The sequence below is a fragment of the Canis lupus genome, chromosome 18, assembly GCF_003254725.2.
Source record: "Canis lupus dingo isolate Sandy chromosome 18, ASM325472v2, whole genome shotgun sequence".
In the NCBI taxonomy this organism is placed as follows: Eukaryota; Metazoa; Chordata; class Mammalia; order Carnivora; family Canidae; genus Canis; species Canis lupus.
The window spans coordinates 1,185,229-1,205,022 of NC_064260.1; the positions used below are offsets into that span (position 1 = coordinate 1,185,229).

Consider the following 19,794-nt stretch of genomic DNA (forward strand, 5'->3'; position numbering starts at 1 on the left):
AAAGGAAAGGAAAGGGAGGGAATAAAAGAAATGGGAGAAAATATTCTGATAAAGAATATAAATCCAGAATACTCAAAGGGTTCTTACAACTCAATAATAAAGATAAATAACCCAATATTAAAATAGAGACTTTTTGAATAGACATCCCTCCATGAAGATGGACCAATGGCCAATAGGCACATGAAAAGATACTCAATATCATTAGTCATTAGGAAGTCAATTTAAAAATACAATGAGATACCACCCATACCCACTAGAATGGTTAAAATAAAAAGATAGAGGGGCACGTGGGTGGCGCAGAGGTGATCCCGGGGTCCTGGGATCTAGTCCCACATCGGTCTCCCTGCAGGGAGCCTGCTTCTCCCTCTGCCTAAGTCTCTGCCTCTCCATGTATCTCATGAATAAATAAATAAAATATTTTTTAAAAAGACAGATTATTCATTTTGGGGTGTTGCTTTTCATAAGTTGCTTATATATTTTGGATACTAACACTTTATCAGATACGCCATTTGCAAATATCTTCTCCTATTCCAAAGATCACCTTTCAGTTTTGTTTCCTTTGCTGTGCAGAAGCTTTTCACTTCAATGTAGTCCCGATAGTTAACTTTTGCTTTGTTTCCCTTGCCTCAGAAGACATATCTAGTAAGAAATTGCTATGGCCTGCTTCTCCCTCTACCTGTGTCTCTGCCTCTCCCTCTCTCTTTCTCTGTGTGTGTCTCATGAATAAATAAATAAAATCTTTAAAAAAAAAAAAGAAATTGCTATGGCCAATGTCAGAAGAATCACTTCCTGTGTACTCATCAAGGATTTTAATGGTTTCTTGTCTCACATTTAGGGCTTTCATCCATTTTACATTTGTTTTTGTGTATGGTGTGAGAAAGTGGTCCAGTTTCATTCTTCTGCATGTGGCCATCCAATGTTCCCAGCACAATTTGTTGAAGAGACTTTTTCCCGTTGGATATGCTCTCTTGCTTTGTCAAAAATTACTTGACCATATATAATTGTGGGTCCATTTCTAGCTTTTCTATTCCATTCCATTGTTCTGTGTGTTTATGCCAGTACCACACTGTCTTGATCACCACAACCTTATACTATAGCTTGCAGAACAGAACGATGATGCCTCCAGCTTTGCTTTTCTTTTTCAAGGCTGCTTCAGCTATTTGGAGTCTTGTGGTTCCATATAAATTTTAGGTTTCTTTGTTCTAGCTCTGAAAAAAATCTGTTGGTATTTTGATAGAGATTACCTTAAATGTGTAAATTGCCTTGGGTAATTTAGACTTCTTTTTTTTTTTTTTTTAGACAATTAAACAATAGTTGTTCTTCCAATCCATGAGCATGGAATATATTTCCATTTCTTTGTTTCATCCTCAATTTCTTTGACAAATATTTTATAGCTTTCAGAACACAGGTCTTTCACCTCTTTGGTTAGGTTTATTGCTAGGTATCATATATATTTAAAGAACTTGTAAAAGTCAACACCCTAAAAATGACTAATCCGATTAAAAAATTGGTAGGAGACATGAATAGACATTTTTTCCAAAGGTTCATACAGATGGCCAACAGATGGATGAAAAGAAGTTCAACATTACTGATTGTCATGGAAATACAAATCAAAACTATGATGAGATACCACCTCACACTGCTCAGAATGGCTAAAATCAACAACACAGGAAAAAATAGGTGTTGGTGAGGATGTGGAGAAAGAGGAGCCCTTCTGCACTGTTGGTGGCAATGCCAACTGGTGCAGCCACAGTGGAAAACAGTATAGAAGCTCCTCACAGGGCACCTGGGTGGCTCAGACAGTCAGGTGCTGCCTTCAGCTCAGATCATGATCCCAGGGTCCTTGTTTGACAGACGGTCTGCTTCTCCCTCTCCCGTTGCCCCTCCCCCTGCTCATGGGCTCTCACGCACTCACTTGCTCTCTTTCTGTCTCTCATGAATAAATAAATTCTTTTTAAAAATGATCCTGAAAAGATTACAAGTAGAACTAGCCTATGATCCAGCAATTGTGTGTGTGAAAAATTAAAATTTTGATACTTTCTTGGTGGGAATGTAAAATGCACGAGGTAGCATGGATGGGCTTCAACAACATTATACAAGTGAAAGAAACCAGTCACAAAAAAATTTTAAAAAGGAAAAAAAAAGAAAACACATTTACGACTCTATCATATGAAATGCCCATAACTGGGCAATCTGAGAGACAGTACATAAGGAGCTGCCTTTGCCTTTGGGCTCGGCAAGTGGAATGCCTGATGATTGGTACAGGTTTCTTTGAGGGGTAATAGCAATGTTCTAGAATTAGATTTCAGAGATGAGTTCTCAGTAAATATTCCAAGAAGCATTATTTATGTTAGGTAGGTGAACTTTGTGGTGTATAAATTTTATCTCAATAAAGCTGTCCACACAAAAAGGAACACAATGAAGTCAATTGATAATTATTCCCCCTGACAGGCTTCCCTACTCCATAACTCTAAAATTTTAATAAGTGTCCTTGTCCACGGTTGACCAACCTGAGGCTTCAGAGGGCAGGAGACTCAGGACAACACAGTGAACAAGGAGCTGGTGTGTATCCTGGACTCACATTGGAGGCAGCAACCCCAGCTGCATCTGTCCCCCCAGTGATGAGGAAATGATCTTCATTTGTTTTTAGCCAAACGAATATTATTCAAATGGAAAGATATGGTATGTTTTGGACATTGTGTATTTAATCTCATCATAAATTTTTGCTGTCTGTATTATTATTCCTGTTATATGGCTGAGAAGACTGAGATGCAGAGAAGATATATGTTTGTTTAATTTCACACAATAAGTTGCCCAAATGTGCATTTCTTTGACTTCAAAATGGGAGCTCTTTTCTTCTATGTACATTATGCTTCTTTCTTTAGAAGTTAATTATTTGCTTCAAGGCTATCAAAAAGTTATGGAAAATAAAGTTATTTCCTTACAACTGGTACAAAGAAATGGGCACCAAAGGATTGCAAAAATTGTCAGAAGTAAATGCAATGTGTATGAATGACGACATTCATTCCATTTTTAATCTAGTGTTCCTGAAAATGTTTAAATAGGGCAGTACTACACAGAACCTACATTCCATTTGCTTTTCTTTAATTCTTGTGAAATATATTTCATCTTATGTTTTCTTCTTCAAAAAGGCAATGTAATTAATGCACTGGTGGTTAAAGATCTTTCCATCCTAGAACAGGTGTTAAATTAGCCACAAGAGGACTCTCATATTATTTCCCAAATGTAATACAATAGAATTACAAGGAATGCATCATTAAAAAGGGAAATGCTTTTTAAACTCCTATTCGCCAGTCTAAATTAATAGCTTCTAGGGTTATTGGTTCCCAGAAGGAAACAAGCTGAATTTGTTTACCCCTACATATGAATAATCATGTCCATCATGTTCCATTGGAAGAAAACATGTAAGAATGATGAATGCACTTGGTTATAAGAAGTAAACAACGCACAGTTGGAGGGATGCAGGGAGGGTATTGAAAAGGGAGATGGATAATAACTTCCTTCCGGCAGGAAGTTTGGGTCTGCAGATGAAGGCAGCAAGAAGCAGTAATCCAGGAGGAGAGCTCAGTCCAGTACAAGATTTGATCCCTATTAACATGCCAACCAGCATTGAATGAGAAACATTTTCCCCCTCAGAGAGTTTAAGGTCTTCCTAATCTCAGTTCAGTACAGTGAGTTTCATTTTTGGACAATAGGGAGACAGAAGTCTGGGAAATGAGAATAAATAAACACTAGGATAAAGTAACTTTTATATGGATCTCATGTAAAAAAAGAAAAATAATTCACATTAGCTCATCTTATTGAGTAGGTTAAGCTAGTGTAACAAATGATCCCTACACATGCAATCATCCTAAGAACCCAGTGAGACACTGTTGTCCACATGTTCCAGATGAGAAAACTTAGGGTAGAGTGGTTATGTGCACCTCGGCTTAGCTAGCAGGTATCCCTCACCTGGAGCCCTTCAGCCCCAAGGTCATCCTCCCCACCCCTGTGAGCATCATCTTCCCTTGGAGGAGTCGGCAGACAAAACTCTGAGGACAATCTTTACAGGTGTTCAGGCCAGCCAGAAAGCAACACAAGCTGACAAGTCATTCTCAAGGAGATGCCAGCCTATGGAAGTTATTGTGGAAAAGTCACAAGGGGACAAGTGGTGGGGGGTGAAGCAAAAGAATCAGGAGCTCTTATAGCACTTCCAGATCCTGGGAAGTACTGTAAGGACTTGCAATAGTTCACTCTGGCTGCGTAACAAACAACCTCAGAATCTCAATGCCATGCATGTCGAAGCATCTGTTTCTTGCTCACATGGTAGCGTATCCTTGAGGCAACTCCCTTCCCCATGTCTTTCCTCCTCCATGCAGGACCAATAGGCTACTGGACTTGGTTCTTTCCAGATCAATGGCAGAAGCTCAAGAGAACTCACCCAGTGTGTAAGCACAATGGAAGCCCCCATGTCCCATCAGCTGTCACCCCTCAGTGGCCAAAGCTAGTCACAGGACACAGCCCATGGCTGAGGGAGGAGGAAGTCCATTCTGCCTCTGTGAGATGTGAACAGGAGCCAATCAATCAGCTCCAGCATTTAAAGGAATTTGATTTCAACAGGAAGCTTCTGGGGAACCACTGCCAGCTTTTAGTCACGAAGGTGAGACAGTCTGATTTGTTTTAGGGAGAGAACACTCTGGAAGAAGACATCAGTTCCCGAGAAGCCTGGTGATGAAAAAACTTTTCCCCTTTCCTAAAGAATGTATGAAACAGAAGAAGCCCCTCTGTGGCTGAGAAGGGTGGGTGGGATCCACGTGCCTGACTCAAGCAGATGACATCTGTCACCTGAACTCTTATTGGGTCGCACGCCAAATACACGAGTGCGCACATCTTCCTATAGTTTTCATAGACGCTTGTTGAAAGAAAAAAGAAACCAGAAGAGAACTAGGATCTGACTTCAAACCTGCTCAAAATTGAGCAATGTACTCATATCTTTGTAAGTGCAGTTTTTATACTTTAATTGACTGCAAAACAATTTAGGTTACCACCTGACTAATTTGTACTGAGGATATGTGCATTTCTAGTCACTAAGGGTAATCTTGTTCTCATGTCTTTAGGTTGGTGTGAGCATTTTTATAGCCCATGCCAAGCTTCACCCACCATTTGAGCTTGTTTCACTTACCAAAATATATGTGAGCATGCCTGTTTAAAAAAGAACCATTTTCTTCTTCTTCTTTTTTTTTTTTTTTTTGGACTTTGAGGTCACATATCTGAACGCTTAACTTCTCTGAGCCTCAGTTTCCTTGTTTTAAAAGAAAAATACAGAGTGCCCGGTTCGTGCAGTCAGTTAAAGCCTCTGATTCTTGGTTTTGGCTCAGGTCTGATCTTGAGGTTATGGAATTGAGCCCAATGTTGGGCTCTGTGCTCAGTGCAGTCTGTTTTGAGTTGCTCATTCCCTCTCTCTCTGCCCTCCTCTCTGCAAATGAATAAATTATTTATAAAGAAAAAAGAAAAGTACTGATACTTACACTATCAGTACAGTGAGTTTCATTTTTCCACAGTATAAGGAAGTGGAGAAGTGGTGGGTGATAAATAAAATCTGTAGCCAGATGGTGCCCGGGGCAATACTTCCAATAAAAGAGGACCATGATTATTATTATTTTTGGCCACCACTCAATCCAAAGTGGACACAGTCACAACACATCAAAGGTCACTGTTAATCCTTTTGAAAACACAACAACCAGAAGGAAAATTGTTCTGATACTTAAAAACCAATGACCCAAGGAAGAGGTTTAAAACAAATAAACAAAACAAACAAAAAGCTCCAGAACTTTCTCCTTCCTGGTCCCTTTGAATCTAGCCCTGCATTCAGATGGAGAGTTATTACTGCCTCATGGCCTGCAGTAAAAAAGAGGGGGCGGTCTCCCTCAAGGGCCACAGACACATGTGTCTGGTGCAGTAAAACAAATGCCTTTCACTGCCAGCCCTCCTCACAGATCCTGAGACAGATGAAGAACCAAGGAAGCATAGTGATATGTGCTCCATGGCATCTTCTGCTGGGGCTTCAAGGCACAGAGGGAGGTGGCAGGGGGAGGCTGGACTTTTCTGCTTTACAGAACAAGCATCCAGAACATCAGCATTTTAAGAACTCTCTGGACATTAGAATCATAGGATGTTAAAGTAGAGCCCATAGTAATAAGGGTGACCCACATTTGACAAAGTCTTCATCATGTGCATCTGCATCCTGTATATACTCTCTCTTTTAAAAAAATTTTTTAAAAGATTTATTTACTTTTAGAGAGAGAGAAAGACACAAACAGACAGAGGGGCAGAGAGAGAGAGAATCCCAAGCAGACTCTGTGCTGAGCTTGGAGCCTGACATGGGACTCAATCTCATGACCCTGATATCATGACCTGAGGTGAAACCAAGAATCAGATGCGTAACCAACTGCACCACCCATAGGCACCCCTATGCTATCACTTTAAAAGAATCATAAAGGAAACGAATCAATGTATTTGGATTTAATCTCTTAAGCACAAGAGTCTTAAATTTCTCTCAAAATCTCTCATTAAATGTTCAAACAAATATTCTCCTTGTATTCACTTTACTCTCTATAAAGAAAATATGTAGTTTTTTTAAAACTACATTAGAGACTAAGACTCTACCTTGTGTCCAGATTTGTCCTACAAATGTATCACTGATGTAGAAGACTATTTTGGCAATGCATTCATCCTTTTTTGAAGTGGACAAAAGCCAGGATAATTAGCAAATTTACTGGATCCTGGCATCCAAATGACCTTAATCGGCAGTGGAAAAGCCAACATGATGATTAATAAATATAAAATTCCCTCTACTAGTTTAGGAAAGGGGGAAAGAATCAGAGTTTTTCCTTGTACCCGGTTGATATTTCTATCCTTGCACTACAGGAACCCAAGTAGGCAATGCCAGATCAAGTCCACTGAGGCTGCCAAGAGGCACTAAGAGGGCATTAGAAGGTCAAGCCAAGGAGTTGTAAACTCCAGATAGTCTCTCCAAGAAATGCCCAATGAAAAGTGAGGAAGTCTTCAGGTGAAGCAGTAAGTTGGCTTCAAAAATATCAATTAACCATGGTCCAAAGCTGGAGGCAGGGATGAAAGGAATGAGCATGCAGAGGAAAGAAGCCAGAGCTCAGGGCAGGTAGCAAGTAGGTCTGCTTGGAGGCATGCTTGGTTCAGGGCCAAGCTTGTGCATGTGGTCTTCATCTTATTGAATCCTGTGTATGAAAAGCTCATACCAAACGGACAGGAGGCTCCAAAAGTGTACTGTTCCATTGAATAATTGTGAACAAGCAATTAGTTTGAGTGTCACCATGTAAGGGTACCATAGAGTCTTCTAGAAACACACAATCTTACCACAGGTAATCATGGAAGGACATCACCTTTTCCGTATTCTATTGGAGAAAAGCAAGTCACAGACCCTGTTCACACTCAAGGGGAGGGAACAAAGGGTGTGGGACCCAAGAGGTGGGGATCTTTGGGGACACTGACACAGTCTATCAGCCACCCTGGCTGTTCTTACTAGGAAAGACTGCAGCAAGAAAATGCAGCAACAGACAAACAAAATCCACCCTGCTCAATGTCACTCTCTTCCACTCTTTCTAAAAATTTAGACCAGGCTCTGTGGAGGGGAGTGAATTATCAGGGAAGGTTTCAAGCAGAGATAGAACAGCTGGTTGTTAGGATACCAGAAAAGGATGAAATGCTTACACTACCTAAATATTTGATATCCAGTTTCCGATATAGAAAATTGGAAAAGACATTAATATGAGTTTAACACCTACTATTTGCCAGACACTATTAGAGATACTTTACATAGGCTTTTTTAAAATTAAATAATGGCACAAGTCCACAGCACCTCCATTTTATAGAAAAAGGAAATATGATTCAGAGAGAAAAAGGAACTTTTCCAAGATTCTATATGTAGAGAATGTCAGAGCTGGGACTTAACCAGAGCCAGTCAAGCTTTTTTTTTTTTTTTTCATAGGAGTTTGTTTGTTTTGCTTCACCTCCCAATACTACTTTATAGCCCTGTACATGTGACATTTGTGCATGACCACAATGTGAATTTGATTGAGTCTGGCCTATTTCATTAGTGACTAATCACATTACCCTATGAGTCAGAAAAGAAAGCAAATAAGAGAGCAGTTTCTGTAGAATCATCTCCTTGCAGTGGCTTGGCTGGAGGGGAATGAGAAAAGCAAAAGCTGTAAAAACAGCTTTGAAGATAGAAATAAAATATTGCACTATCTAAATAAAACTGGTACCTTTTCCTGGCTCCCAGCTCTTCCTTAGTCAAAAAAAAAAAAAAAAAAAAAAAGATGCTAACTTGGCAGGAGCTAGAAGAAATGTGGAAAATAAAAGCTTTATCCTGAAGCAGGGGCGGGAATACAGAAGAATTACCAAATATCTATGTTCCTCCAGCATCAACAAAGACTCTCTGCTCAACTCTACAAATCCAGAGGCTTCCCTGAAGACAGAAATTAAGAAGGATGATATGTCTCTGCTGGCTGGAGAGGCTTTGGACATTCCCTAAGTCCTCCCTATGGAGTTCTTGATTTCTGGAGGAGTTGTCAAGTATAGCAAAAAGAAGAAGAAAAAATATCTAAAGGATGACAAGAATTTCCCTTTTAGCCATGTTCATAAAAACTGCAAATATCCAAGCACTTGGGAACGGGAGGATAAAAAAGGAGGAAGATCAGCAGTTATCAAGAGAGCAGAGAGGCCACAGAAGGGGAGGTGGGCAGAAGTCAAGCAGCAGAAGAGCAGTGAGACAGAGTGGCAAAGCTTGCATCCCCCGTCTCATCTCCCAGATCCTATTCTAGAATTACCCACAGTCTTTCGCCCACCCCTTCAGTTGACATGTGTTAGGTAATTTTAAGTGTTAGACATGTCTCTAAATGGTGACATCAGAAATGCAGCATTGGGGCGTCTGGTGGCGCAGTCAGTTGAGCTTCCAAATTTTGATTTCAGCTCAGGTCATGATCTCAGGTTTCTAAGTCCAGCCCCTACTCAAGAGTCTTCTCTCCCTCTAATTAAAAGAAAGAAAGAAAGGAAGGAAAAAGAAAGAAAGAAAAAGAAAGAAAGAAGAAAGAAAGAGAAAGAAAGAAAGAAAGAAAGAAAGAAAGAAAGAAAGAAAGAAAGAAAGAAAGAAAGAAGAAAGAAAGAAAGAAAGAAAGAAGAAAGAAAGAAAGAAAGAAAGAAAGAAATATAGCATCATTTTTTTTTCCCAAGAGAGCCAGGACTGGTCAAGAAGGCATGCCAGAAAGTCAGCAATCAGACCCAATATTCTACATGCTACTATGGTGAGCCATTTCCCAAGACAATATGGTTGTAGAGAGAGGGTATTATGTGGTGGGTCAAGGGTTAAAAGGAAGGGTTGGTTTTAGCGAAGCAATTAAAGTCATAATAGCCTTCTTAGCCATATTCAATATAAGTGTGTTAAGGGAGCCAGAATTTAGTTCCTTCCTCACTGGGTAAGGAGGTTAAGGCTAAGGCTAAGGGCACTGTCTCTGCAGACAGACTGCCTACATGTGAATCCCAGCTCCAACATTTACTATCTATATAAGTTTGAACAAGTATTTAAGTTTTCCAAGCTGGGTTTTCTCAAGAGTGAAATGAGCATACCAACAGTCTTACTGCTTTTAAAAAAAAATTACTTTAGAGAGGAGGGGGCGGGGAGCAGAGGGAGAGGGAGAGAAATCTCAAGCAGACTCCCCAATGAGCACCAAGTGAGACACAGGGCTTGATCCCAGGACCCTGAGATCATGACCTGAGGCAAAATCAAGATGTGGATGCTCAACTGACAGAGTCATCCAGGTGCCCCATGGTGTTTTTTATGGAGATAACCAGAGACACGTATTGTTAACATGCTACCCAAATCCGAGTATGTCTTATAGAAGTATCGGAAATTATTTTCATTATAAATAAGATGCAAAGACTTGGATTTGTTCCCTCCACTAAGGGTTTATAAACCTCAAAATCTTCTGGATAGCAACCTCCTTCAAAGACCCAATAGACCATGATGGAAGCTCTTGGCTCCATGCTGGACTTTTACTTGCAAAAGTCTGAATTTTGATAATGACATGTTCTTGGCAAAGGTGCAAACATTCTTTCTGGATATCTAGGACAAGTGGGCTACAAAATGAAGAAATTTTCTGTGTTTTCAAGATGACCTGGTAACAGCATTAATGTGCATGAAAGGAAACCAGGTCTTTCACACATTGTGAAGAAAGGAAAAAGAATCGGCACAAAATGTGAGAACTCGGGTGGGCCATTTGAGGCTTTCTGACTCCACTAACACAGAGACCCCAGCCCTCATCATGGTCTCAGAGCAAACCAGTGAGTCCTACAAAGACCCATCAGTTCTCCCAGCTTCTGACTTTGTCGTTCATGATCTTGTTTATAATCTTACCTCACTGCCTGTGTCATTATGCTTTATGGCACTACCCTTCACCAGCAGTTCTCTCCTTGATGGAGCTACTGGTTGCCCTTCAGTCTACATGTTTCAGTGAATATCCCATCCTATGTCTAGAGCCCTTGACAGACAGTCCTGTTAAGGACAAACCCCATGTAGGCTTGCACAGCCAGCAGTACTGAGTTTCTACACGTGTTAGTCGACAACACTGGCTACGTCACCTGTGGGATCCAGTGCAATGAGAAATGTCTCAATATGGTGACATCCAAACACTAAACCAAGTTCAGGGCCCCTCTAAAAGCAGGATCCTGTGCACCTGCATGGTCCCATTCATCAGGATCCAACCAGGAAACCAGAGCCACCTGAAGTATTTGAAACCAAGAGAAGTGAATTCAAGGAGTGGGTTTTTCAGACATGGGAGACCTGAAAAGATGAAGACAGACAATGAAACAGCCAGAAATATGTTATATCAGGAAGCCATCATCAGTAGCCCTAGACAGAGGGACAAAAGGAAGAGGGTTTCCAGAACCCAGCAGCAAGAGACACCCCACAAAATCTGCACTGATAGTTGGTCTCTCTGCTCTCCATTCCTTTTCCTGCAACTCCCCCCAGGATCTCCTACCAACTCAACCCTGTGGGGAGACAACTGGCACAGGAGCCTGAGTGCTCAGCCTGCATGGAGGAGCCCCACTGCGAGACAGACCAAAGAAGAAGAAAGATGACAGGGGAGTCTGAAAAAGGTGTCGACCTTAAAGATAAAATAGGCAGTTGTTTATTAATTAATTAATTAATTTATTTATTTATTTATTTAAACTCAGGGACATCTTTAATTCAGGACATTTTCTTTTTTTTTTTTTTTAAGACAGAAGGCCTTCTTTTTTTTTTTAATTTTTTTTTAAATTTATTTATGATAGTCACACACACACAGAGAGAGAGAGAGGCAGAGACACAGGCAGAGGGAGAAGCAGGCTCCATGCCCCGGGAGCCCGACGTGGGATTCGATCCCGGGTCTCCAGGATCGCGCCCTGGGCTGAAGGCAGGCGCTAAACCACTGCACCACCCAGGGATCCCCAGGACATTTTCTTTTCTTTTTTCTTTTTCTTAAGTAGTCTCCATGCCCAACGTGGTGCTCAAACTCAGGACCCTGAGATTAGGAGTTGCTTGTTCCACCAATGAAGCCAGCCAAGTGCCCCAATAGCCAGTTATTTTACTAGAAAAATATCATTTGAGAATAGAAGAGAAATTGCAATTCAAGGCAAGCAAACTTGGGCAAGACACAGGCAAATCCAAAGAGACAAAGGGAAGGTCTGCTTTTATTAGGTTTTAGGAGGAAACTGGGGTGAGTTGTTTTGAACAAGCGTTCACCAGAGAAGATCAAGAGTTTGAGGTTGTGAGAGTTTCTCAATTGGCTGGAAGCAGTGGTGAGTGTGGTGTTATTGGGGCAGGGAGAGATCCTCCTTCTCTTTATTGAAAGCAGAAAACAAAATTCATACTTGAACAGTGTCCTCCCTTGTCAAGATGAGAATGATCTTCCCTCCTCCTGCCGGAGAAGCAGGCTGCAAGGAGTGGTATGTGTGTGCAAGCGCCCCCGTCAGGGCTCCTCTTCTCCACTCTCCATGGGATTTCCTTTACTCCATCATAGATGCAAGCTCGAGATCAGCTCAGCCCATTGACTCTGTTACTGACCACTGAGGACAGCAGCAGCTTCTGTGAACCTACAGCCAAGACCTGTCCAAGGATGAGACTCTCACCCTGTCCCCTTGTTCATCACATCCATTTCTAACCCGGGATCCCATGGATCTGCAGTTCTCCCGCTGATGTGTGATGTGGCTCCACTGGGTCTGATAACCCCCGAACTACCATCAACACGCCTCATATAGAATCATGGACAGGCAATTGTGCACTCCCCAGGCTGTTGTGCACACACCAAAAACCTACAACTGTTTCTCTTCTCTATAACTGGTCAGGAGGCAGTGGTTATCTGGATTGCTTCTCTCACCCACACCTGCTGCCGGGCACTCTCGCCCTCCATTAGTGCCTTGACTGATTTGCATTCTTCCTCTGCTAACGTGCATAATGGTCCTCACTTTGCTGAGTCACTACTGTCACACAGAACTACTATCATCAAACCTGGAATCACTAAGAGGCACTCTGGAGAATCCCGTTTCTAGATAGATATTCCCTAATCTCACTGTAAGTAGCAACACAGTTTCCCCTTAATAATCAGGACCAGTCATCCCAAAGAGTACAATAGTCACATGTGCCAAATGGTTCAAAGTCCCAAAGAACCAACACTAGCCAAGTAGTGCTCTCATCTTCCAACCGAATGGAACTGATGTATCCCCAGATGCAAGCATTCCTTTCTGGGAAAGTAGCATTTATGACCAACAGACGTCAGGATTGAAGGGACAGGAAGAAGCGAAGGCCCAGGAAAGGTTGCCCATGTACTGGTCCTGGCTCATCATATACTCCATCCTATAGCATAGCAATCCAATCTTAAAGGTGGAGGTCTCCAATAATATCTGAGCCATCAATGGACATTTAATGTGAATTTATCAGGCTAGCCGTTCCTAGGTTATAGAGAAATATCAAAACAATGGCAGCTGGCAGAAGCACTCTGGGCACACAAAATAAATCTATCACAGGGAGTGAGATCTCTGTGCCCCCGTAATCCATCATAGTGAGGTTACAAAGTTAGCAGAATCTCTGTTCCCAGGGAACTTGCAGATCCTCCTGGGAGAACGAGGAGGAGCCCGGTGTTGGCCAAGCAGTGGTGTTCAACCTCCAGCCTCAGTGAGGGAAGGTCTATCTTGAGGCCAAGCAGATCCCTCACTTCCACCACTATGGCCACTGTACATGGGCCAGTGAGCAAGTGCCACCTGGCTGCAGACAGTGGCTGGCTCACATCCACGGGATGGATTTTCTCGGTCATTTCATTGCCAAGAGTTTTTCTGCAGCAGATGACCTTGAACATTTTATGAGACACAAATATCCTCATATTCTTTCTCCATTGCAATAGTCTCAACCACCTGTATTTCCCTATTTCTTGTCTCTACTTGTTGTATAATAATATATTTGTCCTTGTCCTTGCTTCCTGGCACAGAGCTCCTAAAACTCTAGGAATTTTCTGAGGAGAGCAGTGTTTTACTTATAATGAAACCTTTGAGATCACAGCAGAGTTTATGCTGATGAGGTGCTTTAGGGCAGAGTCCCCAGATAGCCTCAGGATGAAGGTGATCACCAGAAACAAGTAATTGGAGGGCTGGAACTTTCAGCCAGTCCCCTTAACTCAGGAAAGGGGGTGAAGGAGTTAGGATTGAGCTCTATAAAGAGTCTTGAACAATGGGATTTGGACCGCCTCTTGGTTGGTGAACATATGGACTGGCTGGGAGGGTGTCTAGAAGGGTGGTGCGTCCAGCGGAGGCAGGGATGCTCCACACCTCCCCCATATCCTATGCCTCCCTTCCATCTGGCTGTTCCTGCATATATTCTTTATAATAAACCAGTAAATGTAAGTGAAGTGTTTCTCTGAGTTCTATGAACCATTCTAAAGAATTATCACACCTGAGGAGAGGATCGTGGGAACCCTCAATTTATAGCCAGTTATAAGTATGCGGGCCCATGACTTGCAACCCATGTCTGAAGTGAGGACAGTCTTGCGGGACCAATCTCTTAGATCTGTGGAATCTGATGCTAACCTCAAGTAGTTAGTGTCAGAATTGAACTGAATTGTTGGACACCCAACTGGTATCTGGAGAATTGGTTGCTGATATTGGAAAGCTCCCTACCAATCAATTTGAAATCCTTGCCCAAATGTCCAAACTGTAAGTCACTTCCCATGATTAAGATATGTCTACATCGTTGGCCGTTTCACCCTCCACTCAAAATGGAGAGCCTGATATTATTTCTGGAAGTTCTATACTTTGGAAGGTTTGCCCATAATCACTTAATTTTCAGGGCTGTCCCTCAGTGGGATTTTATTGGGGCAGTAATTCATTTTTGGTTGATGCTGGTATTTTACACAGAGTCTTCTGGAAAACAGGACTGAGATTTTGTTCCTTCTCGGTAACTGGCCAAAGGGAATTTCCCTTGAGGCCATAGATTTGGGCGGCGGGAAGGTTAAGAAAGAATAAAAAGTCTTAGTCCCCTTCTCATTCAGACTGTTTATGGCTTATAGATCTGCCCGACTGTATGTATATACCTCTGCACTTTAAAATATATTGCTGCTATACTCTTCAGCCTACAGTTTTGTGATTGGATATCGACCAGTTCATCATGGAAACCTCAAGTCTTATAGTCACCTGATACCTCATGGCGAGTGGTGGCCTCTACCGGGACTCACTAGCAGGCAACAAGCTAACTATTAAAAGAGGCGTAGTAATCAACGGAGGAGGGCATGGCTTTTCTCTACGCCTAAGGATCTTCCCTGTGATTCTCCATTTAGAGATGGCCAGGGACCCTGAAAGTGGTCTTAATTGCTATAGATTTCTCCTTGAGCCCCATTAAATTCACTGGACCATGGGGCAGGGATGTTCATGTCGCAGTCTGGACCTGCCCCAAAGCTGTCTCTCCTTCTGGGTCCACTCAAAACTAGCAGTCTGTGGATTATTCCATTACTGGGTTGGAGAAGCACATTTTCAAAGAGCCCAGGGCTAAGACCTGATAGGAGCGCGTGAGTCTCATGAAATATCTCTCCAGGCTGTTGCAGGGTTTCCAGTATCTGCAAAGTTCCTTTGTCTCAGCCACCGCTCCCTGCAGATATACCTGTATTAATACTAAAGAAAAAAGAAGCAGCCTACAGAGAAACCAGAGAAGCCACTGTCAGACCCTCGCAAAATGTTGCCATTAAATGTATTGATGCCACTAATGCCCTTGATAAAGGGATCCATGGTGGCTTCTTTTGTACCTTCCCTACAAGGTGACAGGTGGGCTAGGCCACTGCTCATGCTCCAATTCATCCCAAGTCATCTCAGTGTGGATGGTACAAACCACTTATTAAAAAGGTTGCAGATTGCGTTTAGCTGGAACTTTAGTGAAACAGCTCTTAGTTGTTTAATATTTTCTAAAAAGGGATGCCTGGGTGGATCAGTGGTTGAGCATCTGTCTTCGGCTCGGGGTATGATCCCAGAGTCCCGGGATCAAGTCCCACATCAGGCTCCCTGCATGGAGCCTGCTTCTCCTCTGCCTATATCTCTGCTTCTCTCTCTCTCTATCTCTCATGAATAAATAAATAAAATATTTTTTAAATTTTTTTAATTAAAAAATATGTTTTAGGGGATCCCTGGGTGGCTCAGCAGTTTGGCGCCTGCCTTTGGTCCAGGGCGTGATCCTGGAGCCCCAGGATCGAGCTGACATGGAGCCTGCTTCTCCCTCTGCCTGTGTTTCTGCCTCTCTCTCTCTCTCTATCATGAATAAATAAATAAATCTTTAAAAAAATAAAATAAAATAAAATAAAATAAAATATATTTTTTTATTTTAGAATAGTTTTAGATCTACAGAAAAACTGCAAAAATTGTATAATTTATAGTATACAATTATAATTGTAGAGTGTATTATTATTAATTAATAGTATACTAATTAGTTAATAGTGTACCAATACTACTTAGTGAATAGTATACTAATTAGTGAATAGTATAATACCATTTATTAACAATAACTAAAGTCTATTTTTGTGCATAACTGTGGTACATGTGTTGCAATGGCAGATTTCTTTTTACTTAATGTCTTTTTTCTGTTCTGGGACCCCAGTCAGGAGACCGTGTTAGGTTGTCATGTCTCCGTAGGCTCTTCTTGGCTGTGTGATCATGATTACATTGGGGATGTGGATTTGGGGAAGGAACACCAGCGGGAAATTGTCATTTCCCTCCCGTCATATCAAGGGTGTACATTAAAAACTTGAGTTACCATTAGAGCTTGAGGTACTATTTCTCAGGTGTCTTCCCTGTGGATTTATAATTTTTCACCCTTTTTTTCCAGTGAGATCTTTGGAAGTCACTATGTTCAACCCACATTTAAGGAGTGAGGAGTTACATTACACCTGTTTGAGGGCAGAGTGTCAAAATAAAGTTTTAGGAATTCTTCTGTATAGGAGATGACTGCTCACTCACTTTTACTTATTTATTCCATCATTTATATTAGTATGGACTTACGGATATTTATTTTATACATTGGATTATAATCCAATACTATTTTATGTCTTTATTTGCTCAAATTTTCTAGCTTTAGATATTGGAGATTTTTAGTTGTCTGTCTTATGTCCCTTTGAAATATTTTCATTTTGTTGGCATTTATTTTGCTTGCTTTTGTTTGCATGTGTGTTGTTGTTGTTTTATTTTGTTTTGAGCACTTCCTAAATTTTTGGTCCAGGAAGATAATTCTGATTCATCTTTATGCAGTCCTGGATTTAGCCATTTCTCCTAGGATGTTTGTTTCCTTTTATTGGAGAGGAGTATTTAGAAACCAAGATCCAGGCACTAGGTGTCCCCACTGCAAGTGGGGTGTTGTTGCTTCCAGCCTCACTCAGCCGACCGACCTATGTCTATCCAAACCCACATGTATACGTGTATCTATACACCCATATCTATCAATACTCCTATGTGTAACTATTGTATCTATCATCTAAACATGTGCTCGTGCTGATGGCTTCAACTGGAATCCATCACAACATCTAATCCATGGATCATTCTGGCCTCTTCTCCTTGCTGACCTGTGATACCGACTCCAACAGTGAGACACGTGGCTCTAACCATCTACCAGCCATTTACTTATCCAATTCTAGTATGCATACTTAACAGTATCAGGAGCATATCCCCGTGGGAAACAACTTTATCCACTAGAGTACGATGCTTAGATAAAATTACTTTTGCCTTTAGTCTCACAGACTCCATTCATTTCCAAAGTAACTGAGGTCAGCACCTTATTCCCCTGCCCCCCTCAGTGAGATGGCTTCATGCATTTGCAGCACAGTTAGACTGCTTTGTGGCATTCTGCTTCCACCCTGCGTTCCCTGACCTTCTCAGTGATTGTTTAATTAAAATTTCTCATACATTACAGCTCACTCATTGTGCTATGAATATCTGTAAGCTTTTACAAATGCATAATGTCATAGACCCACCATTACAGTAACATACAGAATAGTGCCACCATCCTAAAAACCCCCTGGACTCCACCTATTCAACACTTTCTCTCTCCCCTACTTCCACTTGCCCTAATGTTCTAACAGTCACCGTTTACTGTCTCTATGGCTTTGATTCCTTGTTGTTGCATATAATTCAATCATGTACTATGAAGCTTTTCAGACTGGCTTCTTTTTACTGTGCGTTTAGAATTTATCCATGTCTTCTAATTGCTTGACAACGATCTCTCTCTCTCTCTCTCTCTCTCTCTCTCTCCTGAATTATATTCCACTGTATGGACAGACAACAGCTTTTTATCGACACATCTATTGGAGGACATCTTGGTTGCTTCCAATTTTAGGTGATTATAAAAGTTGCTATAAACATTCTCATCCAAGTTTTTGCGTGGACGTAAGTGTTCAGATCACTTGTATAAACACCTGGGTGTGACTGCTGTAGTAAGGCTCTGTCTAGCTGTGTAAGAAACTACAGAACTGTCTTACCAAACAGTCACTCCGCGTGCATTTCTACCAGAAATGAATGCGAGTCTTTTTCTAATTTGCCTTTTTTAATTGAAAAGCTAACAGACTGGCTAGTTATATTTCCCCCAAAACCACAAACTGACTCTGGCCAACATATTCAAAACCAAGGATTAAAAATGCAAAAACAAGTCCTTAGATCCAATTAAGGGAGCCCTGGATCATACAGGCTAATCAATACCAGTGGTACTCCTGGACTCCAGGAAGCTGGAAGATATCCTAACAATAACCTCACTGAAAACATTTACCTCAAGTAGCCTTTTTCCAGTTTCCAACTCATGAATAAAGATAATGCATTAATTCTACTTCAGAAAACTCTTTTTAACTTGTTTTATTTACAATGCCAACTTTTAAAAGGTCATTAAACTAAGGTCAACCAGACAACCAACTAGGCAGAAATTGCTTCACAAAGAGGGGGAAAGACCAAAATGCCACCTTCTACAGAGAACCCACAGTTCAGTTTTATTAAGAGCAAAGAAAAAAAAAACTTTTGATCATACGAGAAGAAACTCAGCCATAAGTTTGGAATCTGTACTCAAACTACACATACAAGGAGGACACCATTCAGCTAAAAAGAACGGACTTGCTGCTGCATTTGTCTAATATTAACAATTATAAGCAGAACAGTGCAACTAGCATTTGGAACAGTCCTGACAGTGTTACAGCATCAGGCATAACATTTCACTTCTCTTCACACCACTGGTTCTCTCTGCACACCTGGGATTCCCTTTCTTCAGTAAAGTCACTTTTCATATGGAAGATCTTGTAGACCTCTTCAGGAGTGTTCCCCTTGATCATATTGGCAACAGTCTTGCATCTGACATCAAGAAAACCTTTGATGCCTAATTATTTGCAGCCAGAGTAAGTTCAAAAAGTGTTTCTTGGTCCATTTTCAGGAATTCTTGGTCCCAAACAGGGGTACCATCTGTCTGCCTTTGCTTGTTCTCAACATCCTTGGGAAAAGGGGAGTCACTCTTGTGGTGGGTGCACCACTGAATGACCTCTCTTCGTATTGCTGCATTAACATTTTGTAGAGGAAATGAGTCATCATCTCCATCATCATCCATTCCCAAGTCTTCCAACATGGTCTTGATAGTCAGACTGTGTAGCAATTTCAACATCAACTTCAAATATCTCTCCATCAGAACTCTGCAACTTATATGGAGGCACGTGCTTGGTCTCAAGCAGACTGCAGGCCAGAGACTGACAAGAGCAAAGCAGCCTCAATGACAAGAAGACAAAGGCAGAAAACCAGGCCACTACCTGAGTGAGAGTTCCTGTTACCCCATGTCCTAAATAGCATTTGGATTTCGACTATTTTAATAAGTGCTAGTGTTAATTTAATTTGCAATTCTCTAGGAACAAATGTTATTGAGCATCTCTTCTTATGCATATATGTCATCCATATGTTGTTATTGATGAGATGCTTGCTCAGATATTTGTCCATTATTTACATGGGTTGTTTGATTTCCTGTTGTTGGCTTTTAAGAACTTTTCATATATTTTGGCTATGAGATAGGTATTTTGAAGATATTTTCTCCCCAAGTGTGGCTTGTCTTTTCATTCTTTTAAAAATGTTTTTTCACAGAACTGAGGTTTTTAATTTTAATAACATTCAGCTAATCCATACTCTTCATGGATTATGCTTTTCATCTTATATGAGAAAACACACACACACACAAAAACC

General features: G+C 41.2%; 1 pseudogene; it reads right to left on the reverse strand.

The window, feature by feature from the left end:
* Positions 1-18,788: 18,788 nt before the first annotated feature.
* LOC112661374 (S-phase kinase-associated protein 1-like) lies at positions 18,789-19,396 on the reverse strand (annotated as a pseudogene).
* Between the last annotated feature and the right edge of the window lie 398 nt (positions 19,397-19,794).